Source organism: Narcine bancroftii, chromosome 3 (genome assembly GCF_036971445.1).
Source record: "Narcine bancroftii isolate sNarBan1 chromosome 3, sNarBan1.hap1, whole genome shotgun sequence".
NCBI lineage: Eukaryota > Metazoa > Chordata > Chondrichthyes > Torpediniformes > Narcinidae > Narcine > Narcine bancroftii.
The window spans coordinates 108,593,069-108,613,051 of record NC_091471.1 but is presented as its reverse complement, the minus strand read 5'-3'; the positions used below and the strand labels follow the sequence as shown (position 1 = coordinate 108,613,051).

The window sequence follows — 19,983 nt, the reverse complement described above, 5'->3', positions numbered from 1 at the left end:
CTATGTGTGCTGTTTTGGAAGGGATTGCTTATCAATGGATAATATGTTTAAACAAATGACTCAAGGATTATTGGAAGTGACAACTAAAATGAATACTATGTCTGAAGATATGACTGCAGTTAAGAGTGATGTTAATAAATGTATCAAATCAGTGGATACAGTGCAAGAAAATTTTTTAAAAATTGAAACAGCTTTTTTTGAATGTAAAAATCAGGTTGAACGTAATAGGAAAAAATGGAGAAAGTGGAAAATTCTTTTGTGGATTGGGGAATTCAGAAGAAGGAATTATTGAAAAAAATTGATTCACTGGAAAATCAAAGTCAAAGAAATAATGTGAAGATTGTGGATCTTCCAGAAGATATTGAAATAAAATTTATCCAATAAAATTTTTTAAGAAATGGATTCCCGGGATGTTGCGCAAGGAGTTTTTTTTGGAAGGCATAGTGTTGGACCAGGCACATAGAACGTTGTGGAGGAAACCACTTCCGGGACAACTGCCAAGGGTGGTCTTAATTCTTTTTCTGAAATATCAGGATAGAGAAATGATACTACGTTTGGCGGAGCAGAAGGCAGGACAAAGTCAAACTTCCATGATGATTCAAAATAACAGAGTATTTTTTAATGCAGATCTGAGTCAGGAGATTATTAGGCGACATCGGGAATTCAATTTGGCTAAAGAAGTGTTGTGGCAGAAGGGTTACAAATTTGCTTTTCATTACCCTGCAGTGTTAAAAGTCTTTTATGGTAATTTTCAAGCTCAATATTTTGAAAATGACTGTGATACATTAATTTTTGCTAGTTCACAACCAGAGTTGCGAGGAAATGGTCGATTTTCACCACCGTCACCTAAAAGGAAGACAAATGGAAATGGAAATGGTGATGAGAATGGGAAGAATGGGAGAAATGGGAAGAATGGAAAGAAAGAATTGTTAACTCAAAGTCTTATTGATATTGAAGACCCGGAACAATCATTGGGATTGGAGTCAATGGGTTGAATATATTTATTATATTTGATTATGTTGATGTGAATAATGTATTTCTGGATGGCACTGAATCTTTGATAGTCATCTGCCACTAGTGGGGTTTACCACACCCAGTTTTTTTTAGGGCGTTTCTACCTTTGGGTAAATTTTTTTGGTTAATGCAAATTTTTGTTTTGGAATTTTTTTTCTTTTTAAAAAATATTTAGGGGAGGGATAGTGATTTTAAGATACTATAAGGGGAGAGATTTGTAGTGAGTGATATAATGTTAATTTGTAGGGATGTCTAATCTGAAATTTGCAACTTTTAATGTTCAGGGTTAAATAACCCGATTAAGCAAAAACGAGTTTTGGCTTATATTAAGAAAATGAAAATGTTTTTTTCTTCATTTAATTCCAAGATAAGAGGTGTAGCGATTTTAATTCATAAGAATTTGCCTTTTGATTTACAATCCATGGAAGAAAATGCTGGGAGGGTTTTAAGGGTGAATTGTAAAATTTTTGCTGAATCTTGGACTTTGCCTAACGTAGATGATGAGTGTTTTATTTATGATGCTTTTTTGTTGTTAAATCAGGCTAATGAAAATATTTTAGTTGGGGGAAATTTCAATTGTGTTGTGGATTCTTTATTAAGTAGATTGCCAAAAAGTATAAAGAAATCAAAGATGGACATACAAATTGGAGCCTTGATGAAAGGGTCAATCCTACGGAGAAGGATTTTTCCCTTTAATCGTCTCAACATGATTCATGTTCCAGAATAGACATTTTTTAGTATCGGCACATTTACAAGCAAGAGTATTACAGGTGGAATATAAAAGCAGGGTTATATCGGACCATTCATTATTATTTTTTTATTGTGTAAGTTCATAAGTGGTACTTTCATCTTATAGATGGAGATTTAACACAACATTGTTGAAAAAATCAGAGTTTGTTACCTTTATTAAAGAATAGATCACTTTGTTTTTGACTGAGAATGATAATTCTGTAGATAGTCGTTTTGTGTTATGGGATGCACTAAAAGCTTACTTAAGAGGGCAGATTATTAGTTATACTACTAAAGTTAAGAAACAGTATATGGCAGAGAGTTTAGAACTGGAAAAGCAAATTGTTGAATTAGAGAAGGAATTTCAGAAAGATGAGACAGAAGATAAAAAAAAGTGGTTTTGGCTAATTTGAAACTACATTATAACACATTGCAATTTGAGTGTTTAATTAATTGATCTAAGCAGCGTTATTATGAGTTGGGTGAGAGAGCACATAAGGAACTTGCATGGCAGTTAAAGACGGAACAGATTTCATGGATTATTAATCCTGTTAAAAAGAATTCAATAGTTACCTATTAACCTCAGGAAATTAATGACCAGTTTTATTCATTTTATCAAAAATTATATACTTCTGAGGGGAAACAGGATAGTGGTTTGATTGAATCTTATTTATCTGAAAGATTTACCTATTAATTTAATGGGAAGGATAAATACAATTAAGATGAATATATTTCCGGGTATACAATATTTGTTTCAATCTATTCCGTATTTACTTGATAATTTTTTTTTGAGATTTAAATAAAATAGTTAGGGAGTTTTTATGGAGGGGTAAATTTTCAAGAGTAACTTTGAATAAATTAACTTGGAAATATGAGTTAGGGGGATTATGTTTATCACATTTTCAAAATTATTATGAGGCAACCCAACTTAAATTTATTAGCTCATTGATGGATTTGGTACGGCCTTCTAGTTGGGCTAAAATTGAGATGGCAAGTATTTCTGAATTTGAAATACATCAATTTTTGTTTAGGAAAATATGAATTTGTTACAACAATACAATGTGCCTATACTAAAACATTTAATGAAGTTATGGATAAAGAAAAATAAAATGATAGGTTCTAGGGGAAAATTATTGGCTTTGACTCCGTTGTATCATAATCAACTTATTTCTTTTTCAATACATAATCAAAGTTTATTGTATTGGAGATTTAAAGGTGTGAAAAATTTGGGAGATTGTTTTAAAGAGGGCAAGTTTTTATCTTTTAATCAGGAAGATTTTGGTATTGATAAGAATTCTTTATTTCTTTATTATCAAATTCGATCTTTGGTAAAATATATGTTTGGTAGAGATATGATTTTACCTAAAATAACTAAATTTGAGACTTTTTTTATGAAGGTACCAGAGAAGGGGTATATTTTATTTATGTATCAAATATTACAGGATGATATGGATAAAAAGGGTTGGGATAGATATAAAATTAAATGGGAAGCAGATATTGGTTTTACTTCTTCTGAAGATGATTGGTTAGATATCTGTTATGATAGTGTAACTAGATTGATAAATGCATGTTATGCAATGATTAATTACAACTTTTTACATCAATTATATTTGACACCTGAAAAATTAAAAAAATATGGTTTTAATGAATCAGATTTGTGTTTTAGATGTGGTGATACAGTTGGAACTTTTTTTTCATGCTGTTTGGTCATGTATACATATACAATCTTTTTGGAAGAAAATTCAAATGTTTTTAGAATCTGTGTGTAAGATTAAAATAGTTTTAGATCCAACAGTATTTTTATTGGGTAGTTTGCAACCTTTGAAAGGCTTGGGATTAGATAAGTTCCAACTTGCTTTTGTATATTTAGCTTTATCCATAGCGAAAAAATATATTGCTAGTATTCTTTTCTTTTTTCTTTTTTTTCTATATATATATATAAAATGTTCATGTTCATGTTTAATTGCTGTATATGTCATATACTATTTGTTTTTTGAACGAATAAATAAAGTTAAAAAAAATTATCTAAATTAATGTTACCAACATTAAAGGAGGAAGATGTTGTGGACTTGGAAGCACCGTTTACAGAATTTGAGATTAAGAAAGTTATACAGGAGATGCCAAATGGAAAGTCACGGGGGATGACGGATTTTCTGTGGAATTTTATAAAATTTTTAATGAAGATTTATCCTCTGTGTTTGATGATGTAAGATCGTATTATATGGCGAGCTCTCCACTGGCCACCGTGACAGAGGTGCACCAAAGAAAAGGTACAAGGACTGCCTAAAGAAATCTCTTGGTGCCTGCCACATTGACCACCGCCAGTGGGCTGATAACGCCTCAAACCGTGCATCTTGGCGCCTCACAGTTTGGCGGGCAGCAGCCTCCTTTGAAGAAGACCGCAGAGCCCACCTCACTGAAAAAAGGCAAAGGAGGAAAAACCCAACACCCAACCCCAACCAACCAATTTTCCCTTGCAACCACTGCAATCGTGTCTGCCTGTCCCGCATCGGACTGGTCAGCCACAAACGAGCCTGCAGCTGACGTGGACTTTTTTTACCCCCTCCATAAATCTTCGTCCGTGAAGCCAAGCCAAAGAAAGAAGACAACAAGTAACTGAAGAGCATGTGTTACCAGAATCTTGCTCCAGTGCTTTAATTACTGTAATTCCAAAAAAGATTGAGATCTGTTGCAAGTGTCCTCATATAGACCTATTTCTCTACTGAATGTAGACTATAAAATTATAGCAAAAGTGTTAGCAAATCGACTTGCCAAGTATTTACCTAAATTGATACATATTGAACAAACAGATTTTATTAAGAATAGAAACTCATCAGATAATATCCTTCAATTAATTACTTTGGTCAATGCATATCGACATCCAATGGTGATTGTGCTTGATGTGGAAAAAGCCTTCGATAGGTTTGAATGGGAATTTTTATTTAAGGTGTTGGAGAAGTTTAAATTTGGCCATTTTTTTGTTAGTTGGGTTAAAGCGTTATATACAAACCCGATTGCCAGGGTGGTGACAAATGGTCAAGTTTCATTACCGTTCAAATTGATGCATTCGACTTGACAAGGGTGTCCATTGTCACTTGACTTGTTTGCATTGGCTATTGAACTGTTAGCTCAAACAATAAGACAGAATGAACATATAACAGGGATGAGAGTTATGGATGAAGAATATAAGATTAACTTATTTGCAGATGATGTTGATATATTTGACAGACCCAGAACGATCATTGCCGCATCTCCAGGAATGCATATTGCAATATGGAACATTATCTGGATATAAGGTTAATTGGGATAAGAGTGAAATTTTGCCAGTTGGAGAAGGAGATTATTCAGAATATAAAGATATTATAAAATTGAAATGGTCTGATAAAATTAAATATTTAGGAATAATTGTAAATACTGATTATCAATCTTTATATAAGTTAAATTATGTTCCTTTACTAAAAAAGATTAAAGCAGATTTAATTCAATGGAAAGATTACCCGTTAACTTTAAATGGTCGAGTTAATTGTATTAAGATGAATATTTTTCCTTGAGTTCAATATTTTTTTCAATCAATACTGTGTCCTCTTTCAAGGGATTTTTTTCAGGATTTAAATAAAGCCATGAGATAATTTTTATGGACAAGTAAATTATCGCGGGTAGCATTATATAAACTTACTTGGAAGTATGCATTCGGTGGGCTTCAATTACCTCATTTTCAAAATTATTATGAAGCAGCCCAGTTGAAATTTATTAGTAGATTAATGGATTGGACCAACCCCCAAGTTGGGCGAAAGTTGAGGTGGCTTGCATTTCTGAAATTGAGGTGCATCAATTTATATATCGATGGAATATAAATTTGTTGTGGGAATATAATATGCCGATATTAAAGGATTTATTAAAGGTGTGGACTAAAAGAAATAAGATTTTAGGATCAAAAGGTAAATTGTCAATTTTAACCCCATTATATAATAATCAGCTTATTTCTTTTTCAATATTTAATAATTATTTAAGGAGTTGGGATTTTAAGGGTATAAAGACATTGCAGGATAGTTTTGTAGAAGGACAGTTTCTTTCCTTTAATCAATTGAGGGAACGTTTTGATATTGCTAAAAATTCTTTGTTTGTTTATTATCAACTTCGAGCTTTGGTGAAAGATATGTATGGTAGAGTGATGATTTTTACCTGTATTGACGGAATTTGAATTTTTGATTTCTTCTATACCAAAAAAAGGGATATATTTCTGTTAGATATCAATTGTTACAAGACAATATGGATAAACAGGAATGGGAGAAGTCTAAGCTTAAATGGAAAAATGATTTAGCTTTTGTTTTTCCTGAATATTATTGGGCAGATATGAGCTACGACAGTGTATCTAAATTGATGAATGTATGGTATGGAATAGTTAATTATAATTTTTTACATCAGTTATATTTAACTCCAGAGAAATTGAAAAAATATGGTTTTAGTAACTCGGATTCTTGTTTTAGATGTGGTTTATGTACTGGTACTTTTTTACATGCTGTTTGGTCTTGTGTTTATGTACAACCATTTTGGGAAGAAATTAGGTTAATTTTGGAAAACTTATATAACATTAAGTTTCCATTAGATCCATCTATTTTTTTAATGAGTTACATGGTTCCTTTAAAGGGATTTGGGCTGGATAAATTTCAAATTGCATTTGTACGTTTAGAACAGTCTGTAGCTCGAAAATGTGTAACAAGTATATGGAAAGATAACATAGTGATCAATATAATGTAATGGCATAATGAATTGAAAGCTTGTATTGTTATGGAAAAAATTACATATAATTTGCATGATAATTATTCTTTTATCGTCAATAAGTGGTAACTGTATTTGGGATATATGCATTTAGATGTACTTTGATGTATTATATATTTTTCCCTTTTTTTAGCTCTCCTTAAGAGATAGGGTGGGAGGGGTAATATATTTTTAAAAATTTTTAATTTTTTCTCTGTGTTTATTTAATTTTCTTTTTTATATATAATTTTTTTTTCCAAAACTTTATTTATTAATTTTAACATATGAAGAAAGTAAGTAATTCACGTACAGAAAAAATACAAAATAAAGTAATACAAGTACAAAGTAACATAGTTAATACAATACCAATCTTGGCATCTCCCCCTAACAACTAAAAACTAAGACTTAAAAAAACTATTTTTAACCCCTAAACCCCCCCTCCCCACCCCCACGATAAAGAGTGAAGAATTAATACTATTGGTATAATTTTTAAAAAAATATATCTTAAAAAAAAGATCGACATATATAAAAAACAAAAATTAAGTATTAATTATTAATCCAAAAATTTTTTATTATATAAGAATATATATGAAAAAACAAAAACAAAAAGAACTTAAACGAAAAAAAACCAACTAATAATAAAAAATACTTAAAAAAAAGAAAAAAAAGAAAAAAAAAGAAAACATATATATAGAAAAAATATATAATAAAAAAAGGTTCTTTTAAAGAAAAAAAAATGATTAATTCAAACTTATTTAAATTGTATATAATCAATAAATGGGGTCGACTTTAACTCATAAAAAGACATCTTATCTTGTATAGAAAAAGATATTCTTTCCATAACCAAACAAAACTTCATCTCTGAATACCACCTATCTGAAGACAATACATTTCTATTCTTCCAAGTAATCGCTATACATTTCTTGGCCACTGCCAGCGCTAAGTAAATAAAAGAGATCTGGCAATTATCGATAGGATTTTTCAAACCCTGAACATTAAGAGAAGCAAATTTAAATTTCAACATGTCTTACAACAGTTAGAAAAAAAAACCAACTCTTACCCCCTTACCCTCTCTTAATACGATCAAAAAAAAGAAAAAAAAGAAAGATAAAAATAAGGAAAAAATTTTTTTTATTATTTAAACAAAAAAAACCCTTCACTCTTTAATCTAATAATACAAAAAAAAAACAGGTAGGAGGTTAAAAATACCCCATCCCATCTAAACCGCGCAATGCGGTAACTCCCCAAAAAAATTGGTGTGAGATAACTCACACATAGCAGATGACTTTCAGAAAATAGTGCCTATCCAGTTCTCTCCCCCAACTCTCACTTCATCTTAAACTAACATCATCATTATTTAATATCCCTTTTTTTTTAAAAAAAGCATTACAAAAAAAAAGGACAACTCTTCTTTTAATCAGCTCCAAATGCCAAGTCACCTTTACGACCATTCCTTCTTGGAGCAAGGCTCTTTTCTTCCATCTCTTGTCTTTTTATATATAATTATATAAAATTACTTATATTGGATTGTATATTGTTTTTCTATTAATGATTTAAAAAAAAATAAAGTTTACAAAAAAAAGTTGAGAGACTTGGCCATACACAAGATCTTAGCGAGGTTCGCGTCATGGTCCCATTGGTCGTGGCTGCAAATGGTGACATTGTTAAGATATGGAAACATTGCCGTCAGCTTGTGCATCTCCACCATCTGATCCATGACCCTTTGAAAAGCAGAGACACCATAGTAACACCAAAAGGCACCCGCGGGAAGTGAAAAAAATCTGCCATCGGCCTCAAAACCCGTGTAGAGCCGGTTGCTCGGATGAAGGGGAAGTTGATGATAGGCCAACTTGAGGTCAATGGTCATGGAGACTCTGTATTTTGCGACCTTATTGACCAAGTCGGCTATCCGGTGCAGAAGGTATGCATCCAACTGGGTGAAGTGGTTGATGGTTTGACTATAATCAATCGCCATCTGGGGCTTGCCCATCCCTCAGACCATGAGGACCTGCGTCCTCCAGGGGCTGGAGCTAGGGGCTATGATCCCCTCTGTCAAGAGTCGCTGAAGCTCAGCCCGGATGAACGCCATATCCTCTGTGCTATAGCGCCTTCTCTTGGTGGCAATTGGTTTACAGTCTGGGGTGAGGTTTACAAATAGTGACAGAGGGGGCACTCACAGGGTGGTGAGGCTGCAGGACAGTGCCGAAAGCTAGGTGCTGGATATGGGGTGGGGTCCGTAAGCTGCGGGTTATAAACGGTGAGCAGGGATTTGGACCCCCCAAATGCTATCATCACACTCCTGAACTAATTCTGGAAGTCAAGGCCCGGGAGAATTGGCGCACAGAGCTGGGGCATGACCAACAATAAAAAGTCTTTATAACATTCACACCCCCCACCATCAGAGACGCCACACAGTACTCCTGGATACGAGTCTGCTGGTCTTTCACTGCCATCAACACAGACCCGGTGTGATTGTACAGATTCTATCACCAATGTGTATATGTACAGATTGAAGTGTAGGATGACTGTGATTGGCTGAGACCATAGCCACACCTACTGCCAGGTCTTAAAGGATTGCTCCTAGCCAGACCAGGTCATTCTGGACTGGTCGACCTACTTGTGATATGCTCCAATCATTTAGTTAATAAAAGCCTTGGTTTTGATTAAGAAGTCTTTGGTTCTTTCGACATGCCCTACACCCGGTCATCAGCTAAATGGGGATTGAGAGTTTACGGGCCACCTCGGGGTGGATAAAACTTTCGGTACTGCCACTATCGAAGAGGCAGTTTGATTTGTGTCCATTCATGTTGATCTGCATCATGGAGTTCATGATTTGGAGAAGGTTGGCTTGGTTCAAGGTGATCGATGCCAGGGTGCATTGTCTTCATTGTCAGTAGGGAGGCCCGATGCCCAAGATGGCGGCCTCCATGTTGACCGTGCTGCTAATGCTGGTGAAGAAGGCGGAAGCGACATAATTGGGGCAGAAGTGATGTCGCTGGTGAGGGTTACTGCTGCGCGGAGGATGGCAGCAGGAGCAGGTAAAATGGTGCTAGCTTTACCGCGCATGCAGGCCACGCTGCTCTGGGATGGGGCTCTGGACTTGCAGACACATTGATAGTGGCCATTTTCCCCCCAGCCTGAGCAGGTAGCTCCTTTCGCAGGGCAGAGACGTTGCGGGTGTCTTGCCTGCCCGCAGAAGTTGCACCTTGACCATCCTGGTGCTACTGCAGCCGCAATTGGGTCGGCCATCCCTGACGCTGATTCCCAGGATGGCGACCTTCATGGAGGCGCGTATTGGGTAGGCCGGCTTCTGCCTGCGATTGACTCTGCATGGCGCTGGGCCGAGTCTGAAACTCCCATTTCAGTGGGAGTTGATCCTCCTCGAGGAGACGTTGTCAGATATAGTCCGACCTCAATCTCGACACGCAAGCGACCCGGACTAGGTCTTCCACACACTGGGCCCCCGGCACAGATACTGTGGGGTCCCCCAAATAGTCTTCTCCCAGTGTGATCAGGGCTCGGGCAAACTCTTCAACCTACTCGCCATCAGGCTGCTGTTTTCTAGATACCAGTAGGTAACGGGAGTAGACCTCATTGATCTTGGGCTTGTATAGTGCCCATAGTTCAGCCATTGTCTCTGATTAAGTTGTGCTGCTTCGGATGGTCTGGAAAGCCCTCTGGCTGACTCTTGCCCGTAAGACCTTTAGTCTCTTTTCGTCTGAATTGACCATTCCAGCAGTGGCCTCCAGGAAGTTGTTAAAGCAGTTGATCCACTGCTCAAAGACCTCCGATGCACCTGGCACTTGGGGTCCACTTCTAGCCTATCAGGGCACAGCAACTTCTCCATTACCGGAGACGTTAACATTTTTGTGCCATTAATTGTTGGGCACTATCAGTAGCTCCAATAATAGCTAAGACAAAGACTTGAGGGGAACAATAGGTTTTATTGCATAAAAGACTTGACCAGGCCTGGATCCAAACTCGGGAAGTGCAGGGAAGGGAAAGGTGGCCTGACCTTTATGGCCTGGGTCCCAGGGGAGGAGTCCAGATAAGAGTGTCATCAGGGGGTGGGCCAATCCAAGCCAATTAGTATATACAATCCATACCATTACAATAATTTTAAAGGGGATAAAGATAAAGCTTAGAAAAATAATAAGTCATATTTGAAAAGATTTACAAACATATCAGACTTCAAGAAGTTGACTGAGGTAGAATCTAATTGCAAGATATGTGGACTATGAGATTAAAGCAAACTAACCAAAACTAAGAAGGAGCAGTGCAACAAAAATATAAGACTATAATTTACTAAAAAACACAACAGTGCAATGTGAGCAAACATTTTCATTTGCTAGAACATTGATTTATAAGACTATCTACCACCAAGGTTAAGATAATCTTACCCAATACAGATCATAGATTGAAGAAAAGCACATTTCTAATAGCAGAGCTCAGTATAAAACACATACTCTAAATCTAATAAAAGGGGTGTCTTTTCCCATTGGTTGAAAAAACAAAGAAAGCTCCTGTGGAATTTTGTAAAGACGTGATTTTAACGTCAGAGCTTTATCCAATTGCAATATTTCAGCTCGACCATAAACAAGATAGGAGTATTTCAAAATTTGATAAACAGCAAACACAAAATATTGCCAAAAGAAATGTTTGAATGCTGATAACTGGCAAGTTTTAGCTTCTCAAGTACTTAATGGAAAAGTTCCTGCAGGAGAGGATTAAGGAATTGAATGCAGAAGAGCATGATGGAATAGCAACAGAATAGCCAATGACAGATCGATCTGCGCACAGTGGACTCCGAATGAAAAAAGTCCTGCTACTGTGAGATGATCTTAGGGATCAGTGGACAGGCAAGCTGTTTTATAGCTATCTATTGGAATTTAAACATTCCTGGCCTGCATTGCCTGACCTCTCTTGCAATAGTGCATGTGAGGAGCTCCTGGATCAGCTGCCTGAGCTGGTTTTCTTGTTCGGTCTACCTATCACCCTGATGGCTTGCTTGTGAAGAACAAAAACAGTAGTCTGCAATCCCTCTCATGACTTTGCCATCTACTGGTTATTTGTATAGCCATAAGAAGACTTAAGACTTAAACTATTCAGCCTATTTCATCAATCATGAGCTGATCCATTCTCTCACTCAACCCCATTCCATTGGCTTTCTCCCCATAACCTTTGATGTTCTGGCTGATCAAGAACCTATCCATCTCTTCCTTAAATATACCCAATGATTTGGCCTCAAATTCCACAGATTCATCACCTTCTGGCTAAATAAATTTCCCTGCCTCTCTGTTCTAAATGAGCACCCCTCAAACCTGAAGTTGAGCCCTCTTGTACTAGACTCTACCACCATGGGAAACAACCTTTCTTCATCTACTCTGTCCATTCCTTTCAACACTTGAAATATTTCATTGAGAACCCATCATTCTCCTAAATTCCAATGAGCAAAGGCCTGGAACCAACAAATATTCCCCATATGATAAAACCTTTGCATTCCTGGAATCATCCTTGTTTATCCTCTCTAATGTCAGCACATCCTCTCTTAAATGAGCACAAATCTACTCATAATACTTAATAGAAGTCTACAAGATGATGAGAGTCATAGATAGGGTGGACAACCAACGCCTGTTTCCCAGGGCAGAAATGGCAAACACCAGAGGACATATACACAAAGTAAGTTTAGGGGAGACTCAAGGGGTAAATTCTTTACATAGAGGGTTGTGGATGCCTGGAATGCCTTGCCTAGGATAGTGGTGAAGGCTGAAACATTAGGGGAATTTAAAAGACTCTTGGACAGGCAGGTGGATGAAGGAAAAATAGAGGGCTATGGGGTAGGGTGGGTTTAATACTTATTTTTATGATATATGGGTTGGAACAACATTTAGGGCTGAAAGGCTGTAGTTCTAATACTCCAAGGTGAGGTCTCACTAGTGGTTATAAAGCCTCAACATTACATCTCTGCTCTTATATTCTATTCCTCTTGAAGATAGTATTTTTTCACCCACTGACTCAACCTGCAAGTTTACCTTCAGGTTACCCTGCACGAGGACTCCCAAACCTCTTTGCATCTGGGAATTTTCAATTTATCCCCATTTAGAAAATAGTCTGCATGTTTATTTCTTCTGTCAAAGTGCATGACCATATAATTATCAATATTGTATTTCATTTCCTACTTCTCTGCCCATTTTCCTAATTTGCCTCATTCCTCTTCCAGTCACCTTGTTTCCTCAACACTACTTGTTCCTCCACTTATCTTCATAAGCAGGAGTAGGAAGGGAGGGAGGGAACTAAAGATAGCCTTTGGCATGCCTGTATCAGTAGCGAGGTGATTTTAGCAGTCTTAGATTGTACCAAGGTGGATAAAGAACTTGTTCCAGACCAGGTTGATGTCAAAATGTTGTGGAAAGGTTGGAGCCTTAACATGCATTTTCACCTCATCACTGAGGACAGGAGAAGTTCTGGAGGACTGAAGGATTGTAAGAGATAGAATGTATCAGCATTTAGAAGGCCAAGGAAAATTAAAGAGATCCAGCATGGAGCTGGATATGGGAAATCATGTCTCATCAACTTAGAATATTTTGGAAAAAATGATGAAGAGGGTAGATGAGGGGAAGGTAGTTGATGCTATTTATATAGATTTTAATAGTGTTTGATAAGGACCCACATGGTAGGTTGGTATGGGATAATTAGGGCACACAGTAGGAAGAAAACTAGCCAACTGGATTAAAAAATTGGCTCAGTAATAAGAGCAGGAGCAGTTTTTCAGTGGAAAGCTTTAGGGTTTGGTGCTGGGACCTTGGTATTTTGTAATATACATAAATGATTTGGGCAAGGATGTTTGTGGAAAGGTGGATAAGTTTGATAAAGACACGAAAATACATATTATGGTGGACAGTGAAGAAGGTTACCTTGGTTTGGAATGGGATCTAGATCAGATGGGGAACTGGTCTAAGGAATAGTAGATACAATTCAATTATAAGGTGCAGTTCATAGAGTACTGGACAAAATCAACAAGACATGCAACATCAGTGGAAGTCAAAGGCAGAGGACTGAGAAGGATAGCTCTGTTTTAGGAGAAAGAAAGAAAGGTGGCAGGGAACTGGAGAAAAGAGGACAGAGGGGCAGGGAAAGAGAGAAATGGGGGAAAGGTTAATGGAAATTGGAGAAGCCAATGCCATGTTAGTTCTGTCTGGGAAGAGAATGCCAAGACAGATCACAAAGTGTTGTTCCTCCAATTTGCAGATGGCCTCAGCTTGATAGTCGGGTCAGTGTGGGAATGGTGTATGGTATTAAAATGGTTGGCCACTGGGAGGGCCTTGCTGTTGCAGCGGGCAGAGAAAAGGTGCTCAATGAAGCAATCTCCCTGCCTTTGTCTGGTCTCCCTAATGTAGAGAAGGCCACATCGGGCACACCGGATGTAGTAAATGACTCCTGCAGATTCACAGGTGAAGTGTTACTTCACTTGAAGGACTCAATGGGGCTCAAAATTGAGGTGAGGGTGGAAGTGTAAGGTCAACTGTAGCACTTTTTAAGGTCATGCTTTGGAATGAATCAGTCTTTTTTGAACCCTTGTGACATCTTCAACAAGTGTTAACTTATGAATCTTCCAATGGACAATCCATCTTTACCTTGATAAGACTACCCAGCTTCTTATTTATCTTAGCCCATTCAAATGTCTTCCATGTTTTTGAATCTGATTGCTCATGTACTCTTGCAGCAATCTTCTGGTAGCTTTTCTTACAAACATACATTTCTTCAGTGAACATTTAACTAGAATAGAGAATATTAAAGAAAATGCTAAATAGTTTTTTTCTTATCTTTTACAGAGTTATACAGCACAAAAAGCAGGCACTTCTGCCCACCTACTATAGGTAGATGAAAATACAAATGTTTTACTAAACTTGTTATATTACAAATTTGGAAATTTAATTTCATATTGTACCAAGAAATTTGGCAATGTTTCTTTGAAATATTTGCTGATTATATTATGAATGCAAGTTTTTTGTCAAGAGTTTTTATCCGTAAGTTCATCTATTGAGGATAGGAGACTTTAAAAGTCATTCATTTTTGACGGATGTTGCACTTAATTTGTTTTTTAATGTATACCATGACATACAAATAAAAGAATGCTTTGGCTCATTTGTTCAAGCACACTAATCCTACACTAACCTCATTTTATTCTTCCAACATTCCCAGAAATATCACCAACAATTTGTCCGATTCCACCCACACAGACACAACGGCCAAGAAGTGGTGCCACAGTCTTTACTTCCTTAGAAGCTGAAAGAAACTCAGCATGTCCCCAGTGTCTCTTATCAATCTTTAGATAGATAGACCATAAAATGATTCCTGTCAGGATGCATCACAGCTTGGCACATGGGGTGTATACACATCCTGTGTATAAGTGGTTGGCCCACCCACTGATGACTCGATCTCCTGTAACCACTCCCCCTGTGACCTGGCCATAAAGGTTGACCTCCCTACCCCCTTCCATTGATTCAAGCACATGGAGTTGGGCCAGCTGAAATCTAATGTGTATTAAAGCCTATCGTTCCCCACTCAGCCTTTGGAGTCATTGATAGTGCATTTCAGGACGGGAACTGCTCGGCTCAAGCCTGTGAGAAAACATAGGGCACTGTGAATGCAGCTCAGGCCATTACACAAATCAACCTCCCTTTCTTCGACTCCATCTATATTTCCTGCTGCCTCAGGAGAGCAGTTAGCTTAGTGAAGACCCAACCCACTCATGTCACACCTGTCCACTCTGATCAGGAAAAGATGCACAGAACTTGCACCACCAGTTTCAAGAACAGTTTCTTTACTGTATCATCTAATTCTTGGATGATGCTCTCATTAGTAAAATTATGCTCCACATGCACTGTTTTAACTGAATTGTTTTCTCTGAAATGCTACATTCCGCACTTTTGATTTATTTTGCACGACTTGTTGGACTCAAGAATAGGTTGACTTGCCTGGATTGCATGCAAAAAAAGTTCTTCGCTGCAACTTAGAAGATGTGACAATAAACAATACAATTTAATTCAGTTCCCCCACTTCTCTGATATTCACCTGCACAATGGGGACAATTTTCAATGGCCATTTAACTTACCAACTTGTATATCCATGGAATGAGGCTGAAGCATCAAAAGGAAACCTGTGTGCACAAGGAGAGTTCCAGTTCAAGTTTATTATCATTCAATTGTACAACCCGGCAAAACAGTGTTCTCCGGTCCTCAGTGCAAAGACATGCAAACACACAAGCTGACTTAACACACATACAGACAAGCAAATACATATGCAGGAGAAATATACATATATAGAAATAAATAAGTATTGTTCAATAAATAGAACAGTCTTGGAGAATTAGTATGGGCAGTTCATTCAGTCGTTCAGAATTCTAACTGCCTGCAGGAAGCACTGTTTCTCAGCCTGGTGGTTCTGAATCTGATATTCCTGTATCTGTTTCCTGATGGGAGTAGTTGAAAGATTTTGTGTGCAGGATGGGAGGGGTCCTCAAAGATTTTGCGCAACCTCTTCAGACAATGATCCAGGTAGATCACGGTGATGCAGGGGAGGGAGACCCCAGTGATCCTCTCTGCCATTCTTATCATCCTGTAGATTGACCTCTGACCCAATTCTCTACAGCAACCTTACCACACTGTGAAGCAGCTGGCCAGGATGCCCTTGATAGAACTCCTGTAGAAAGATGAGAGGTTGGTGGCCAGTAGCCTTGTTCACCTCAGTCTTCTCAGGAAGTGCAGTCACTGTTGCGCCTTCCTGACAAATGAGGAGATGCTATGTGTCCAGGATAAGTCACTTGTTGAGGGCACTCCAAAGAAATTGGTGCACTCTATCCCCTCCACCACTTAGCTATTAATGTGTAGTGGAGGGTGGTCATCCCTGGTCCTCCAGAAAGCCATGATCATCTCCTGCTCCTTCTTCTTCTCCATGTTGAGACTCAGGTTGTTATTCTCGTATCATATCATGAGATTTTCCACCTCTTCTCTGTAGTGATTCATCATTTGCTGGTGAGCCAAGTACTGTTTTATCATCTGAAAGTGTGATGACTTTTGGAGTTTGTAATGTGGTCGTGGATCAGTAGCGTGAACTGATGCAGGTGGACAACACATCACTGAGGTGGGCCAGTGTGATGGTGTTCGGCATTTTGCTGTTGACCAGGATAAAATGTGGTCTTTCTGTTAGGAAGTCCAGAGTCCAGTTACAGAGAATCGCAGAAAGGATGTAAGCTCCATACAGACACTACAATCCACACTATCCACCAGAGATTTAAGGTTGAATCCAGGCTGTGGCAGCTGTGAGGAAGGAGCTCTGCCAACTGCACCTGTATAGAACTAACTCCTTCAACATTCCTTGGTCTTAATTTCTCCCTTCTTCCTCAACCTCCTTGTCTATTAACCTCACATTTTATGCTCTTCCTTTCTTCATTTTATCTCACTGTTAAACAAAAGAGATCATTGCTCCTTAAATCTTTGTATAATGTCTTCTTTAAAATTTGTCTTAGTTCTATTTCTGTGTAAGACATTTGATTATTTTTCCCCAGTTTCTCTCACTTGATACAGTGCCCATTTTCTGATTTATCTGTGAAATGCCTCAGGCCTCCTTTGTTTAAAGGACTGCACTTCTGCTTTTATGAAGTCAAGCAAAAAACAAGTTGAAGGATGTGAAACAGGAAAGTCTGCAGATGCTGTGATTGTAGTAGAAACACAGAAATGTTGGAGGAGCTCAGCCGGTCTCGCAGTGTCCATAGGGGGTAAAGATGTATAACAGTCGTTTTGGGTCTGAGCCCTTCTTCAAGGTGTGAGTAAAATTCAGGCAGGTGTCTGAATGAAAAGGATGGGCAGGGAGGTATTACAGACCAACGGACATAAAGTATTAGATATGTACAGATAATTAGATCTGCGAATATAGAGATGGGTGAGACAGAGGGAAAAGGGAAGAGAGAAACATAGGGATAGATGGGGGGGCGGGGAAGCTAACAGAAACTGGAGAAGTTTATGTAATGCCATCTGGTTGGAGGGTGCCTAGATGGAATGTTACACTAAAGCACTGTACAGGCCCTTCACCTTGCTGTCGGACAACATCCCCCATGGATTTGAGCGCTCAATGATGGACATCGCTGTCAATGGGAAGGTAATAAAATGCCTGTTCATTACCAATAGTTTACTGAGAGCTTTGTACAGCCGCATGTCGTCCACATGTGGTCACATTCCCAGAACTATCACCAACAATTTGTCCGATTCCACCCACACAGACACAACGGCCAAGAAGTGGTGCCACAGTCTTTACTTCCTTAGAAGCTGAAAGAAACACAGCATGTCCTCAGTGTCTCTTATCAATCTTTAGATAGATAGACCATAAAATAATTCCTGTCAGAATGCATCACAGCTTGGCACATGGGGTGTATACACATCTTGTGTATAAGTGGTTGGCCCACCCATTGATGACTCGATCCCCTGTAACCACTCCCCCTGTGACCTGGCCATAAAGGTTGACCTCCCTACACCCTTCCATTGATTCAAGCACATGGAGTTGGGCCAGCTGAAATCTAATGTGTATTAAAGCCTATCGTTCCTCACTCAGCCTTTGGAGTCATTGATAGTGCATTTCAGGACGGGAACTGCTCGGCTCAAGCCTGTGAGAAAACATAGGGCTCTGTGAATGCAGCTCAGGCCATGACACAAATCAACCTCCCTTTCTTCGACTCCATCTATATTTCCTGCTGCCTCAGGAGAGCAGTTGGCTTAGTGAAGACCCAACCCACTCATGTCACACCTGTCCACTCTGATCAGGCAAAAGATGCACAGAACTTGCACCACCAGTTTCAAGAACAGTTTCTTTACTGTATCATCAAATTCTTGGATGAAGCTCTCATTAGTAAAATTATGCTGCACATGCACTGTTTTAACTGAATTGTTTTCTCTGAAATGCTACATTCCGCACTTTTGATTTATTTTGCACGACTTGTTGGACTCAAGAATAGGTTGACTTGCCTGGATTGCATGCAAAAAAAGTTCTTCGCTACAGCTTAGAAGATGTGACAATAAACAATACAATTTAATTCAGTTCCCCCACTTCTCTGATATTCACCTGCACAATGGGGACAATTTTCAATGGCCATTTAACTTACCAACTTGTATATCCATGGAATGAGGCTGGAGCATCAAAAGGAAACCTGTGTGCACAAGGAGAGTTCCAGTTGAAGTTTATTATCATTCAATTGTATAACCCGGCAAAACAGTGTTCTCCGGTTCTCAGTGCAAAGACATGCAAACACTCAAGCTGACTTAACACACATACAGACAAGCAGGACAAATTTACATATATAGAAATAAATAAGTATTGTTCAATAAATAGAACAGTCTTGGAGAATTAGTTAGGGCAGTTCATTCAGTCGTTCAGACCTCTAACTGCCTGCAGGAAGCGCTGTTTCTCAGCCTGGTGGTTCTGAATCTGATATTCCTGTATCTGTTTCCTGATGGGAGTAGTTGAAAGATTTTGTGTGCAGGATGGGAAGGGTCCTCAAAGATTTTGCGCAACCTCTTCAGACAATGATCCAGGTAGATCACGGTGATGCAGGGGAGGGAGATCCCAGTGATCCTCTCTGCCATTCTTATCATCCTGTAGATTGACCTCTGACCCAATTCTCTACAGCAACCTTACCACACTGTGATGCAGCTGGCCAGGATGCCCTTGATAGAACTCCTGTAGAAAGATGAGAGGATGGTGGCCAGTAGCCTTGTTCACCTCAGTCTTCTCAGGAAGTGCAGTCACTGTTGCGCCTTCCTGACAAATGAGGAGATGCTATGTGTCCAGGATAAGTCACTTGTTGAGGGCACTCCAAAGAAATTGGTGGACTCTATCCCCTCCACCACTTAGCTATTAATGTGTAGTGGAGGGTGGTCATCCCTGGTCCTCCAGAAGTCCACGATCATCTCCTGCTTCTTCTTCTTCTCCATGTTGAGACTCAGGTTGTTATTCTCGTATCATATCATGAGATTTTCCACCTCTTCTCTGTAGTGATTCATCATTTGCTGGTGAGCCAAGTACTGTTTTATCATCTGAAAGCGTGATGACTTTTGGAGTTTGTAATGCGGTCGTGGATCAGTAGCGTAAACTGATGCAGGTGGACAACGCATCACTGAGGTGGGCCAGTGTGATGGTGTTCGGCATTTTGCTGTTGACCAGGATAAAATGTGGTCTTTCTGTTAGGAAGTCCAGAGTCCAGTTACAGAGAATCCCAGAAAGGATGTAAGCTCCATACAGACACTACAATCCACACTATCCACCAGAGATTTAAGGTTGAATCCAGGCTGTGGCAGCTGTGAGGAAGGAGCTCTGCCAACTGCACCTGTATAGAACTAACTCCTTCAACATTCCTTGGTCTTAATTTCTCCCTTCTTCCTCAACCTCCTTGTCTATTAACCTCACATTTTATGCTCTTCCTTTCTTCATTTT

General features: G+C 38.4%; 1 long non-coding RNA gene across 1 annotated transcript in view; it reads right to left on the bottom strand.

The window, feature by feature from the left end:
* The window catches only part of LOC138756186 (uncharacterized), a 129,021-nt gene extending 110,319 nt beyond the window's left edge, over window positions 1-18,702 (bottom strand). Inside the window, exons 1-3 of the long non-coding RNA XR_011352838.1 lie at window positions 18,656-18,702; window positions 15,617-15,661; window positions 14,136-14,277 (exon numbers count right to left, since the gene is read on the bottom strand). This is a non-coding gene — a long non-coding RNA (uncharacterized lncRNA). The remainder of the gene's footprint in view (window positions 1-14,135; window positions 14,278-15,616; window positions 15,662-18,655) is intronic.
* Window positions 18,703-19,983: the final 1,281 nt, after the last annotated feature.